Below are 12,985 nucleotides of genomic sequence, written 5' to 3'. Positions count from 1 at the left end.
GATCTACTGATGCACCCAGAAAATATAATGGCCCCTCTCTAATGCTCGAAGGGTTGGGGTGGAAGGGGCTATTAGCCAGGGTTTCTCCTCAGGTGGAGGGCAGACATTTGTCTGGCACCTGCCTCTGTCCTGGAGGCTCGGTCAGGGGTGTGGGGGTTGTCACCAAGGTTACCCACACTCAGTCTTCTTCCCATAGCTCTCTGCACATTGCCTGCCACACCAGTCAGGGATCGAGATACACTAGAAATCCCCGGTTGAGGTGTAGGGTGTGAAATGTGGACAAAGAAAAATCAAACTCTCCAGGTCTATCTCGAATGCCCAGGCAAGCTGAGCTTGTGAGCCTTCCTCTTGGGCTTAGCATCCCCATGTAACTGAGAAGTCTGCCTCCAGCCACCCACAGCGCCCACCGGGTGTGAGCTGGAGACAGACAGTTACAGGTGAGGCTTTTCCAAAGCCGTCCGTGCTCAACACCACCGTGTTCGCTATCAAATTAGATGTCCTTGAATTAACTGGCCACCGTTGACAGCCACTCTGGCATAGGATTCAGGAAAGCAGGACTTCAGGTCTGACCCTGGCACTGGCCCTGGTGCCACATCGAGATGTTTAACTTAAGGGATCTCAGACTCGGGCAAAGGAGCATCTCACTGGGAGGCCAGCCGACAGAACAGAACTGGAGTAGAGAAAATTTGGTCTGAAAGTGTGACTCCTAATTCCCATTTACCTGGAACTCTTACCATCAAGACCTCCCTCCAATGGGCATTTGAAGCATGTTAGGATGGATCCTGACCTCTGGGGAGGGGTCTTATGGTCCACTAACAGGTAGGACATTGGACTTGACAGCAAGTGTGAACTCTGGGGTGATAACCAGGCGTAGCCAGTGTACCCCTCTCTTGGGACGTCTCATCAGTCTTACGGACTTTGTGACCTGTGTACCATGGAGGAGGAGGGAATGTTGAAGGGGAAAGAAGAAATGGGGGATTCTTGTTTAAAGGGATTTGGGGACGTAAAGGTCACCTCGTCTGCTGTGGGGGAGATCTGGAACCTCTGTGGACCCCTGCATGCCTGAAGTGAGTACAGTAGGGACAAGATAGGCTTAAATGTCCATGAAAGGTAGGCATCTGTTCAGTGGAGAGGCCACTGAGAGGCTCGCAGGGTTTCCATGATATTGACAGGGATGCGGATGTCAACAAGCCAGACTTAGGTAAGCAGTGCCATTGGCTGATTTGTGTTTCTTTCATGCGCTGAAGCCCTAACTGGCAGTATGACTGTATTTGGAGACAGGTCGCTTACAGAAATAAGTAGGGGTTAATAAGGTCATGAGGGTGAGGCCCCAAATAGAACCGGTGCCTTTCAAAGAAAAGCGGGAGACCTGGAAAGACGCTCCACATTTAAGAGAACATTTTGCTCTTGCAGAAGACCCAGGTTGGGTTCAAGGCACCCACATGGTGGCTCACTGTGGTTCTCCCTACCCTCGGGGATTGTTGATCAATATCGGTCCATGGATGGCAGTGATCCAAGACATACAATTTGGGGGACTGGAGATAGGAACACCCAGGATGGGCAAAGGTCACTGGCTGAAGGCTTAGGGACTGTACGGCCTCATTAGCTCGGGGAAGCACTTCAGGAATCTCAAGTGCCAGCTGAGTGGGAGTGTTGGTTAAAGGTTTCTGAAGCACTACAAATACATAACTAGAGTCAAGACTCATTGCAGATGTCCCATTGCTGCCCTGTTGGCTCCCTGAGCTTGACCATGGAAGTCCTGGGACAGTACTGTGGTCCCACACTCTCCTTCCCTCTTTTTATCTAATTCCATAAAACCACTTTTAAAAAGCACCTTCCCGTAAGACCTGCCCTTTCTTAAAATTATTCCAGGGATACTGCATGCTCTCAGGCTCATCCTCTCTTCATCTCTCCCCTCAAAGCCTCCGTGGGTCCCTCAGGCTCCTCTGAGCAGCCCTGTGATCCCCATGGGTGCTGGCAGCCATCACCATTTGAATCAAGTAAGACCTTTATTTTTTTAAGAGTTAAAACTTTTTCTTGTCTATGTATGGTGGTTTGCATGCCTGGACCATGAGGAGACCAGAAGAGGGCACCAGATCTGGTGGAACCGAAATGACTCACGGATGTGAGCTCCCATGGGGACACTGAGAACGGAACCTGAGTCCTCAGCTAACGGCAAGCGTTCTCAGTCAGATGTTTAAGGAGGCGAGAGGAAGTAACAACAGCGGAGAGTGCCGTGGCCCACGAGGCTCAGCAGTGGTGACAGAGAAATGCCTACACAGAGAAATACATACACAGACACATATGCACATAGTGCACACACTCACACACAAACACTCACATGCACACACACACACACATGAACACTTACCCACAAACACTCTCACAGGCATACACACACACACACACACACACACACACACACACACACACACACGTTCCCAACAAGAAAGAGAGCAGAGCGTAAGGAACAGTGAGTTAAGAAGGCAGCCTCTTTTCAGGAAAGTGGAAGAGGAAGATGGGCCTCGGGGCTGGAGATGTCTCAATCCAGTCTGAACTGACTGAGAAAGCACAAGCGAGAAGCAAGTTTGGATTCTCCGCACCCGCGTCCACGCCACAAACCAGGCATGGTGACATAAGCAATGAATCCCAGCACTAGGGAAGCAGAGACAAGAGACTTCTGGGGACCAATGGCCAGCCAGTCTAGATACCCAGCAAGATCCAGGTTCATAAGAGTCCCCGTCTCACGCAGCAAGATAGCTATTGAGAAAGATACTTGATATTAACCTCTGGTTGCCATAAACACAAATACATACATGCATGCACGTGTGTGTACATACATAAACACGCAAAGAACAAGTTGTGCGTCCGAGATGGTAGTAGCCCAGAAATAGGTCTAAAGGGATGTTTTGGTTATATAAACTTCTAATCTCAGTTCCCAAAATCAAAAGCACGTATCCCGGGGCTGGGGATTTAGCTCAGTGGTAGAGCGCTTACCTAGGAAGCACAAGGCCCTGGGTTCGGTCCCCAGCTCCGAAAAAAAGAACCAAAAAAAAAAAAAAAAAAAAAAAAAAAAAAAAAAAAAGCACGTATCCCCACAGCTGACTCCCACCATGTGTTTTCTCTCTATTTCTTCCTTTTCTTGCCCACAGAGGCACAGGCTGCCAGTCAAAACAGGATTCAGATCCTGAGGCCACCCCAGGCTGGCTTAGGGGCCAGTGCCGTGGCAGAGCCAGCCTCACACATGGCTTAGGGGCCAGTGCCGTGGCAGAGCCAGCCTCACACATGGCTGAGAACACACGTAGCTGGGGAGTGGACCAGGGCAGGGCTCTGGATACTAGGGAAACACATCTCGTGTTTAATCCTGACTTTCTCCTTATAGACATGATGTCCTGGGATGAAAGGAAGAAAAAAGAAATACCTTGCTTCTACCTATACTCTGTCGGCTGAGAGCCACGGGCCATCTCTCTCCAGGGGAACATTCCCTAACCCCCTTCTCTGGGGCTCTATCCCAGCACCCATTACCACTTACCCACAGTTCCCCTCTCCTCCCCTCACTTGGACCCTGTTGGGACAATTATGTGCTTTGCCTCACTTGCGTCTGTCCCTTCATAAAATTTCTTTAAGACTTTCAAGCCACGTGCCTCTGTTTCGAACCAATGAGGTCTCTACATAAAACAATTCTCGCAAGGAGAGAGGAAGGGAACAGGCTTTTCTCACCAAACATTCAGCTCTCAAGAGCTGAGTCACCATCAGTCTGGGCAGCCAGCACGGCCACCTCTCAGAGCACACTGGGGCCTTTTGCCCCCGAGGCATGTTGGTGTTCTCCCTACAGCCAACCCCACATCTCCCTTCGCTGTTGTGGCTTCTGCAGAAAGCGAGGCGGGTCCTTGTTCTCCCTGAGTCAACACCTTCACTCAGGTACTTCATAAGTGAAACTTTCTGAAGGAGGGTGGCTGAGGAACTGGGGTTCAAGAGAGGTGGATGTAGGCTGGCAGCACCAGATTCCTGACACTGCCACAGGCAGGGGGAAGAAAAGCTACACACCGAAGAGGCCCCTGCCTGGAGAGCCAAGGGCACACTCCCCTGCCTTCAGGGTGACACCAGGACTCTGTGGAATGACTTTAGTTTAGTACAAACTCAGGACTGCCCCTGGGCGATAACTTCCTTCCTTCTCTGAAAGAGTAACCCAAGCTGTCACCACCCTACGACCTGAAGAGTGTGATCTCTTTAGCTGTGGCTAAAAGGCTCCTCCTGGTTTCAGGGAGCTGATTTATTCCAAAAGGCGAGCCGCGGGGGCACTTTGTCTCAGTGGGCACTGACTGCCTAGACCTAGTCACTAGCATCCCAGCCTGACCAAAAAAGTGCGTGTGCGTGTGGGTGTGCGTGCGTGTGCATGTGCGTGGTTTTGCTGGGTGCTCCTCTGAGATGTAAGGACTGCCTCCTACAACCAGTAGCCATCACTATGGGTAAATCAGCCAAATTGCAAACCTCTGGACACAACGGAAAAAGGTCTCAGACCTGTGCTTCCTTCGAGTCTCCACCTAGGTCTTTGCATCTGATGACCCACCCACGCAAGCTTGCAGGAGTGTAAGGGAACACCCACTCTCCAGAACTGAAGCCGAGATAAACCGAACGCGAATGAAGCCGGGGGCTGTGCGCGCGCCCGCAAACCATAATTCATCACCATGGCTTCCGGCCACGGGGTTTGCCGAGGAAAAAGGTAGAAGCGGGGAAAACGAAGAAAGAGAAAGTAGCTAATTCTAATGCAAACCAAATATTCCCAGCTACTCTGGGTCTCAGAGATTTCGCCAGGGTTTGAGTGATCTTAATGGTCTTTGAGCCACAACTGAAAAATGCCACAATAGATATTTGAATTAAAAATCACTAGCTTTGCCAAGAGACCGATTGTTAAAAACTGGCAGCATTCCAAAGAACTTAGCAGGCGGCATACTGCCCGGGGCTCAGAGAATCGCTAATTCTAGAGAAAGTTAATTACCACCGTATTGATAAAAGGGTAATTTTTAAAGCTTGTAGTATGGCTTTTGTGTCTCATTAATTAAAATTTAGAGTAATTTACTAGACACCCTGGCGGCTTCTGTAACTTTATGTTTGCACCAAACCATCTGATTTTTCTTCCTCCTAGGGACCGTTTGAATTCCCCCGTCTCTCCTCACCTGTCTCCGAGAGCAACAAAAACATTTTAAAAGGAGGGGAAAACGTGTAAATTTCAGTCTCTTGGGAGACTTTGGGATGAAGACATAAAATAGCCTTATAAACTTTTTTTTTTAAAAGGCTTTTTCAGAAATACTGAATTTGTCCATCACTAAAAACAAACCTCTGTGCTCACACCTGACAGGAAGGAGCCTGTTCTCATAAACATCTCAGGAAAACGATTTTCCCTCATGGGAAAGGGGTCCATCATCTTCATCCCAGATCTGTTCTCAAACTAAATCTGTGAAGATGAAACAGGAGGGAGGTAGAATTCTAACCTCCAGGGAGCGTACAGCCCAGCTACACTGAGGTCATGGAATGCTGAAGCTGTCGGAGGTGGCGTCTGTTCTAAAGTGTGGGCCACCAGGGGTGTGCACGTGCGTGTGTGTCTGTGTGTGTGTGTGTGTGTGTGTGTGTGTGTACGTGCGTGTGTGTGTGGTGTGTGTGTGTGTGTGTGTGTGTGTGATATGCCCCTGGGTCTGACAAAACTGTAGACAAACCTAAGAAACACTCTGAGTTTTGTGTTCCACACACCAGAAAAGCTGTTATTCGGCGAGCATTCCTCGTCATTTCCCTCCATTCATTGCAGTTAAGCACTGAGCTCCAACGTTAGGATGAAAAAGAGACAAATAAAAACCACCATGTTATGAAGGGTTTAAGGCAATCTGGTCATGATTTTCCAAACATTTAGTAAAAAAAAATTTTTTTTTTAACTTCTGTCTTTCTTTGTCCTTCAGGGTCTTGTTCGAATTTTTATCACACGAGAGCAGTATTGAATATATTAAAAGTCCTTGGGTTTTTTTGTTGTTGTTTTGGTTTGGTTTTTTTTTTTTTTTTTTTTTTTTTTTTGAGTTGGCAAGATCAAAGCGGATGAGTTGAGGTGACAACATTTGAGTTTGGCTTGTTTCCCAGAAGCTGATCGCCTGTGACCTCCAACCTTCAGCCCCACAACCAGAACCAGAAAGTGAAACTACGCTGGTGGCTGGTATATCGCTTGCAGAAAACACCAGCAGCAGAAAGGCTGTGCAGGAAGAAGTCACACCTGCCCGCTCATTTTCCCTGTCTTATTATTGCTCGTGTATACAGCTTTTAATAAAATAAAAGTAATTTCGACAAAATATGGGATTTTGTAGAATCTGCGTCTCCTCTTCTGACACAAGTCAGGCAGGCACAATGTTAAGAGAGATAGAAAACATTCATGTTTTTAAAACAGTTGACAGCTATGTTTTAAAGGTCGGTCCTAAAGCTACAAGCAGCTTCTCTGAATGGGGCATCGGTATTTACATTGTAGCAGCATTTTGACGGCCACTCACTGGTAGTTTTCCAGGTACTTGCCACCCTGTAACTGTTACTCAGATAGACCGAGCCATTCTACCAAGCAACAGACATTCAAAATGATCCATAAAATAGTCTAACTCAGGCACCTTCTCTACAGTGGCCTCTATATTTTCCCGAGTTCTCCAGACATTCCGTTTCGTTTTGTTTTTAATAAGAAGAGAAAAATGCCTTGAGGAGGGGAAGGGCAATTATGTCTCTGGCCCTTCAAAAACATCATTCCTTAATTGAGAAAGGAACTACACAGAACACACAACCACCACATCTGGATCACTTTTCAAGCCCCCTCCCCCCGCTACAAGGTCCTGTTTTCTCAGAGGGCTGCTGATGGTTTTAGCCCTCGTGAGAAATGCCATGACCCTAGAAAGGCAACACAGCAAGCCACCCCTGGTTTATCGTCACAAAACCCATCAATGACGAGTAAAAACTGCTTACTCAGCAGCCCCCTCCGCACCGGTTCCCACCGGTCCTGTCCATCCACAGAGCACCTGTCTGTGACACTTGGTGCTGCAGGAAGAACCGGTGGGAGCTAGCTTGGGTCACATAGTACTGTGTAGGGGAAGGAAGTGAACTTTGAACTTGGGAAAACTCCAAGCATTCCATACTAACCTGGGATTTTTTTTTTTTCTTCCTAAAGAACTAACAGCAGGAACTTGCAGACAATTAATACTATTCTTATCTGTGGTAAATTAGCCACAAAAACACATGAACTATCCCACCTGCAACATTCAACGTAAGTCAATAAAATCCAACTTAAAAACAAATACTTTGGTGAGTGCTTATGTCATGCCGATTTTAATAATAAATTTTAGGTAAATATTTGTAACCTAAACCACACTACAATTTTTACATTAATAAAACAAAATAAGGCAAAATTACTATTAGGGGAAAAAAACACCAAGTTCACGTTTGAAAAAATAAAACTTTGCACATATTTACATGCAGGTTTAAAGAGCGGTGTGTAATATCAAAAATGGTTATAAACTGTATGTTTCTATTTCATCTTCCTTTGAGATAGAGTTGAGAAATCAAACATTGTATTTTGCATGTTAGGATCTGAAGTTTCCCCACCGGGCTCAGTAGTTTTAGCACCAGACACTCGTGCATTACCACAGAGGCAGGCATGCAAACCCTCCCAAAGGAACTGAAGCAGGTAACCTGTTGTGCTGACAGCACGACGAGGAGTCGTATAACAGTACCACAGCACACCCTCCAGCATGCGCATCCCTTACCTACAGCTGGGTCACAGGACCCTGATCAGGGTGTTGATGAGGTCGGGAGTGTTGTCTTAGGAGACAGGTGACTTCCCGCACGCACACGTACTGTGAGTGTGGCACAAGCTATCCTCCACCCGTGTGCTACGGCTCACAGCTAGTCGCCAGCAGCCCTGCTCGCCCGCTGCAAACATCTCATTAGACTAATGCATTCAGCACAGGCAGAGCGCTCGATTTACCATAGCTACAGCAGTGAATTTCCATTACGATGACAGCTTCAACCACATCATGTCCGGAAAACCAGCCAACCACTGGCTTCTAAAGAACACACACACATTTTACATGCAGAAAGCGAGAGCTCTGTGTGTGTGTGTGTGTGTGTGTGTGTGTGTGTGTGTGTGTGTGTGGTGTTTCTTTCCTCTGTACAGTGCAGCTTTTTGTGAACAGGAGCTGGCAGGTAATGACACTTCTGCTTCTTAGGTAGTTACTTCCTTGTAATAAACTGAATTATGTCACAATAGTCAGAATGGGTGTTTTCCTGCATTTCAGTTTTCATGACCCCTCCTCCCGTTGCCATAGAAACCAGACTGTAACACCATCTCTTTGTCCCAGTCCTGCAGCAGTGAGGGCCACACCAGGCTTATAAGACTGTCGTGATCTGACACGGCTAATGTTTGGCTTTGGGGGAAAGAAAGAAAGAAAGAAAGAAAGAAAGAAAGAAAGAAAGAAAGAAAGAAAGGAAGGAAGGAAGGAAGAAAGAAAGAAAGAAAGAAAGGAAGGAAGGAAGAAAGATGCTATTCCAACAGAGAACCTGTATATTGTCAGAGGAGCTTACCCATGGGGACACACCATGGCTGTACCTGTCAGCTCTGAAGCTACCTATCCTACATTTAATGCCACACGGCTCCACATCCGTGTATGCACATATGGAAGTGTTTCTCCATGCCCAAACATGCTTGGGACCTGCCTGGGGAAGGGCTGCTGTCTCTCCTCCATACACACTGCCTGTCCACTAAACCAGCCTGTACCAGAGAAGGCACCTTTTCTCCTCCCCTTCTTTCTATAAAGTGAGTCCAGGTTTTCTGGTGCTGACTTCATTCATCTGGGGACACGGGATGTGTGTCAAGCATCTCCTACAGATGAAATGCCTGGTCTCTCTCCCAGGCTGACGTGCAGGGACGGGCAGCATGTTTATAGCCAGGACTGACCATTAGCTAAGCTAATTTGGAAGGTCTGGGTCATAGCTTAGCCAGTTACCGAGAATATGAAAAATTAGAAAGGAACTTCAATTTGAAGTTTACCTGAAGGTATGTGCCGTCTGAAGTAAATTTGTCCAATTAAATTAAATAGATACGGGAAATTGATGTTTTTGAAGTCAAAGCATTAACCTTACTAAGAAAGAAGGAATCCCCTGGGTGGCATGTGTCCTTCCTGCCTATGCTGGCTGCCGGCCATGGCCCTGACTCCTCTGCCCCAAGTTGGTTCCCATGCTGGTCCTGGCCCAGCTTGGATGGCAGTCTCCATTCCTACCAAACGCCACAAAGAGTCACACATTTGTACCAACAGTATAGTAAATGTCCCCTTTGACATCCAAGGGAATCAGGCTGAGTTAGCAAAACAAGATTGGTCCAGAAAAGCTCCCGATAGATCTCCATTTTATGAAAGATATGGGCAATTTGGCCCAAGTAGAAATTATTAAGGTCATGAGAGACAAACTTTGGGCTGAAACTCATGATGTAGATGTGGAAAAGTAAACATGTTCACCACAAAGTGCAGATCCGTGCGGTTAGGGAGGATGGGACACTTCCTTTTCCGAACAGCAACCAAGATGGCCGAAGTGGAGCAGAAGAAGTGAACCTTCCACAAGTTTACCTACCATGGCATGGATCTCGACCAACTGCTAGACATGTCCTACGAACAGCTGATGCCGTTGTACAGCGCCTGACAGAGACCGTGCTTGCGGCGGAAGCAGGCTCAAGGGCTTCAGAAAGGCCAAGGAGGAGGCATCACCCATGGAGAAGCCCGAGGTAGTGAGGCCCCACTTGAGGGACATGATCATTCTGCCTGAGATGGTTGGCAGCATGGTGGGTGTGTACAATGGCAAGACCTTCAGCCAGGGGGAGACCAAACCAGAGATGATCGGCCACTACCTGGGCGAGTTCTCCATCGCCTACAAGCTGGCAAAACACGGCCGGCCCAATACTGAGGCCACCCACTCCTCCCGATTCATCCCCCTCAAATAGCAGAGGCAATAAAGACTCATTTCCAGCCCTGGAGGGAGGAGGGGTAGGAGTAGGGGTAGGAATAGTCAGAGTCCTCTCCTCGTGGGAAGAGGCCTTAGAGGAGGCAGTGGGCAACTGAAGAAAGCATCGTGGGTTCACCACTGACCTACAACAACTCCTTTGGACTTGTATATATTTAAACTGTCAAGGGTTTTATCCTTTGAAAATAAATATATTATAAAACCAAACGGAAAAAGTAAAAATGGAGACAGGAAAAGTAAAAATGAAGAGAAGGAAGAGAAGGAATCCACATCCTTACTTTAATCACCTGTCGAATTTTAATGTTTTATTCAGGAAAATACAGTCTTGGAAGTTTCATTTGGGTGGGGGGAGCTGTTTGTAATTTCATATAACTGACTTCATTTAAAGAAGAAAGGGCCTAAGGAAGAAGATGAGAAGGAGAAGAGAAATTAGAAGCCAGTCAGGCGTGGGCCACATACCTGTGATGTCAGCATTCAAGAGCCTGAGGCAGAAAGAAATGGGCCAGCCTGGGCTACATGGTGAGTCTCAGGGCAACCTCAACTATAGGGTAAGGCCCTGGGGGGAGGAGGAGCACACTAGGGCCTGATGGGTGGTTTAAATGTGGCCTGCACCAAGTTCCAGCCACAGCTGTGGTCATAGAGTCTCACACAGTGTTCCACTGAAGGGCACCTTAGGTGAACGTGGGTAACTGGTGTTTAATTTAATATGGCTCTTTCGACAAATGAAACCAACGCTTCTTAAGGAATCAAACCATATAAAGAGAAAAGGCTTTGGTGGACTCTTACTCCAAAGACCTTTGGTTTTCCTTTCCCAGGAAGACTCTGAGGGGCTCTGCCTCTGATCCGAACGCTTCCTCTGCCTGCGGACTCTGTCTGTGTGCTTGTCCTTCAGCAAGGTGTGCTGGGCTGCTGCTTCGCCATTCCATGGGTCAACTTGGCAGTCACACATGACCTTGAAGTTAACTAAAGCCCAGCTGAAATATTTAGATCGATATTACTGAGATGAACTGTACATGCATGCAAGCACGATACTCAAAATCCTTTCTGCTTAACCATCACCTGAAGTTACCAATATTTTACAAAAATATTGAATATTTTTTATTCCAAGAAAATTTAAGTTAAGCATGTAAGAAAATTAAATGTGTGGGATGGTGAGTATCCGCCAAAGGATTTTTAAAAGGCAAAGTGTTCTCCTCCTCCATCACAGCCCTGACCTTGTATATCCCTGGATGACCACCAAAATGCTCAGGCTGTGCTGGGGGGATGGCTCGGTGGATAAGGTGTGTGCGTGCTGCATAAGTATCGGAGTTCAGACCCCAAACGCTCACAGAAATGCCAGGCAGGTGTGGTGACTCTGCAATCCCATCATGACCAGGAAGCAGAGACAGGATCCTGGCGTGCACTGGCTAAGTGGGTCAGGTGAGCCAGAGAGTTCCAGCTCATTGTGGGACTCTGCTCTTCTAAGTAAAGTAGAGGGATCAAAGAAGATGCCTAGCATCAACCTCTGTTCTGGCCTTCACACGTATGTGCACATATATGTGCCAATAGACACAGACATACACACATACACTCACACATGCACACACACACTCATACACACTCACACACACTCACACACTCACACACGCACACACACTCATACACACACATGCATACACACACTCATACATGCACATACATACACACACTCACACATGCACACACACACTCATACACACATGCACACACACACACTCATACATGCACACACACACTCACACACTCACACACACTCACACATGCACACACACTCATACACACACACGCACACACACTCATACATGCACACACTCACACACACATATGTGCACACACTCACACACACTCACACATGCACACACACATATACACACACATACACACACATACATACACACACACACGCACACACACTCACTCGCGCACACACACAGTGCATCGCATCGCTTAGTGCTTTCCACCATGCTCTTTTTACAAAAGATTTCCTTATTTATGAATTTTATGTATATGGGTACTTTGCTGCGTGTACATCTGCATGCCAGAAGGCAACGTCACACAGTTGTGAGAGGCCATGTGGGTGCTCGGAATTGAACTCTAGGCCTTCAGAAGAACAGTGTGTATACTCTTAACCACTGAGCCATCTCTCCAGCCTCCCTCCACCCTGCCCCCCTGCTCTTTTCTGTGCTGTGGTCACATTTCTCTCTCAGAGCACAGTATACTCCACATAAACACCACTTGGTTGGTGGGTAGCAAGAGGTAATGAAGGGAAAAGGGTTCCCTTTGGGGGTTTGTTAGTTGCTGATGAAGACATCACCCAGATCAAGTGCAACCTTTGCTTGGAGAAATGGAGTTTCCCAACACGAGCTTTAGGCTGAGAGGATTCCGCTGTAGGCAAGCCATCAGCATTATGGCCCTCACACACAGCCATTCTAAGGTGATATGTAACACTTACTAAAGGACTACTGCTCCATGTAGTCCAACCTCAGTGTGGTGGGATGGATATGCTGGGCCCGGGGAGTGGCACTGTTTGGAGGTGTGGCCTTGTTGGAGGAAGTTTATCACTGTGGGCATGGGCTTTAAGACACCCCTCCTTGCCTGGAAGCCAGAGTCTTCTCCTAGCTGCCTTTGGAACAAGAACAGCTTTGGAACTCTCAGCTCCTCCAGCCCCATGCCTGCCTGAATGCTGCCATGCCCCCTTGATGATAATGAATCTGTAAGCCAGCCCCAACTAAATGCTTTCCTTTGTAAGAGTTGCCTTGGTCATGGCATCTGTTCACTGCAGTAAAACCCTAACTATGACACTCATCAATCTTGGGAAATAGGTATTGGTCCCACTCCACAGACCAGAAAAAAAATGAGCCTCCAGGATGCTAGGCAAATTGCCCAAGGGCTCAGAAGTGATGGACAGCTTTGCCCAGGCATTTGCTTCCAAGACACAGTG

The 12,985-nt window shown here is 47.4% G+C and overlaps 1 protein-coding gene and 1 pseudogene across 1 annotated transcript in view; one reads left to right on the top strand and one right to left on the bottom strand.

Annotated features, from left to right (window-relative positions):
- Scml4 (Scm polycomb group protein like 4) overlaps window positions 1-8,117 on the bottom strand; it is a 93,881-nt gene extending 85,764 nt beyond the window's left edge. Inside the window, 1 exon segment of the mRNA NM_001415016.1 lies at window positions 7,782-8,117. The gene's annotated coding sequence lies outside the window, so the exon portion shown is untranslated.
- A 534-nt stretch (window positions 8,118-8,651) lies between these two features.
- Window positions 8,652-12,004, top strand: Rps15-ps15 (ribosomal protein S15, pseudogene 15; annotated as a pseudogene).
- The last annotated feature ends 981 nt before the right edge of the window (window positions 12,005-12,985 follow it).

The sequence above is a fragment of the Rattus norvegicus genome, chromosome 20, assembly GCF_036323735.1.
Source record: "Rattus norvegicus strain BN/NHsdMcwi chromosome 20, GRCr8, whole genome shotgun sequence".
Taxonomy (NCBI): domain Eukaryota; kingdom Metazoa; phylum Chordata; class Mammalia; order Rodentia; family Muridae; genus Rattus; species Rattus norvegicus.
The sequence above is the reverse complement of the archived record's forward strand: the minus strand, read 5'-3'. Positions and strand labels throughout refer to the sequence as shown.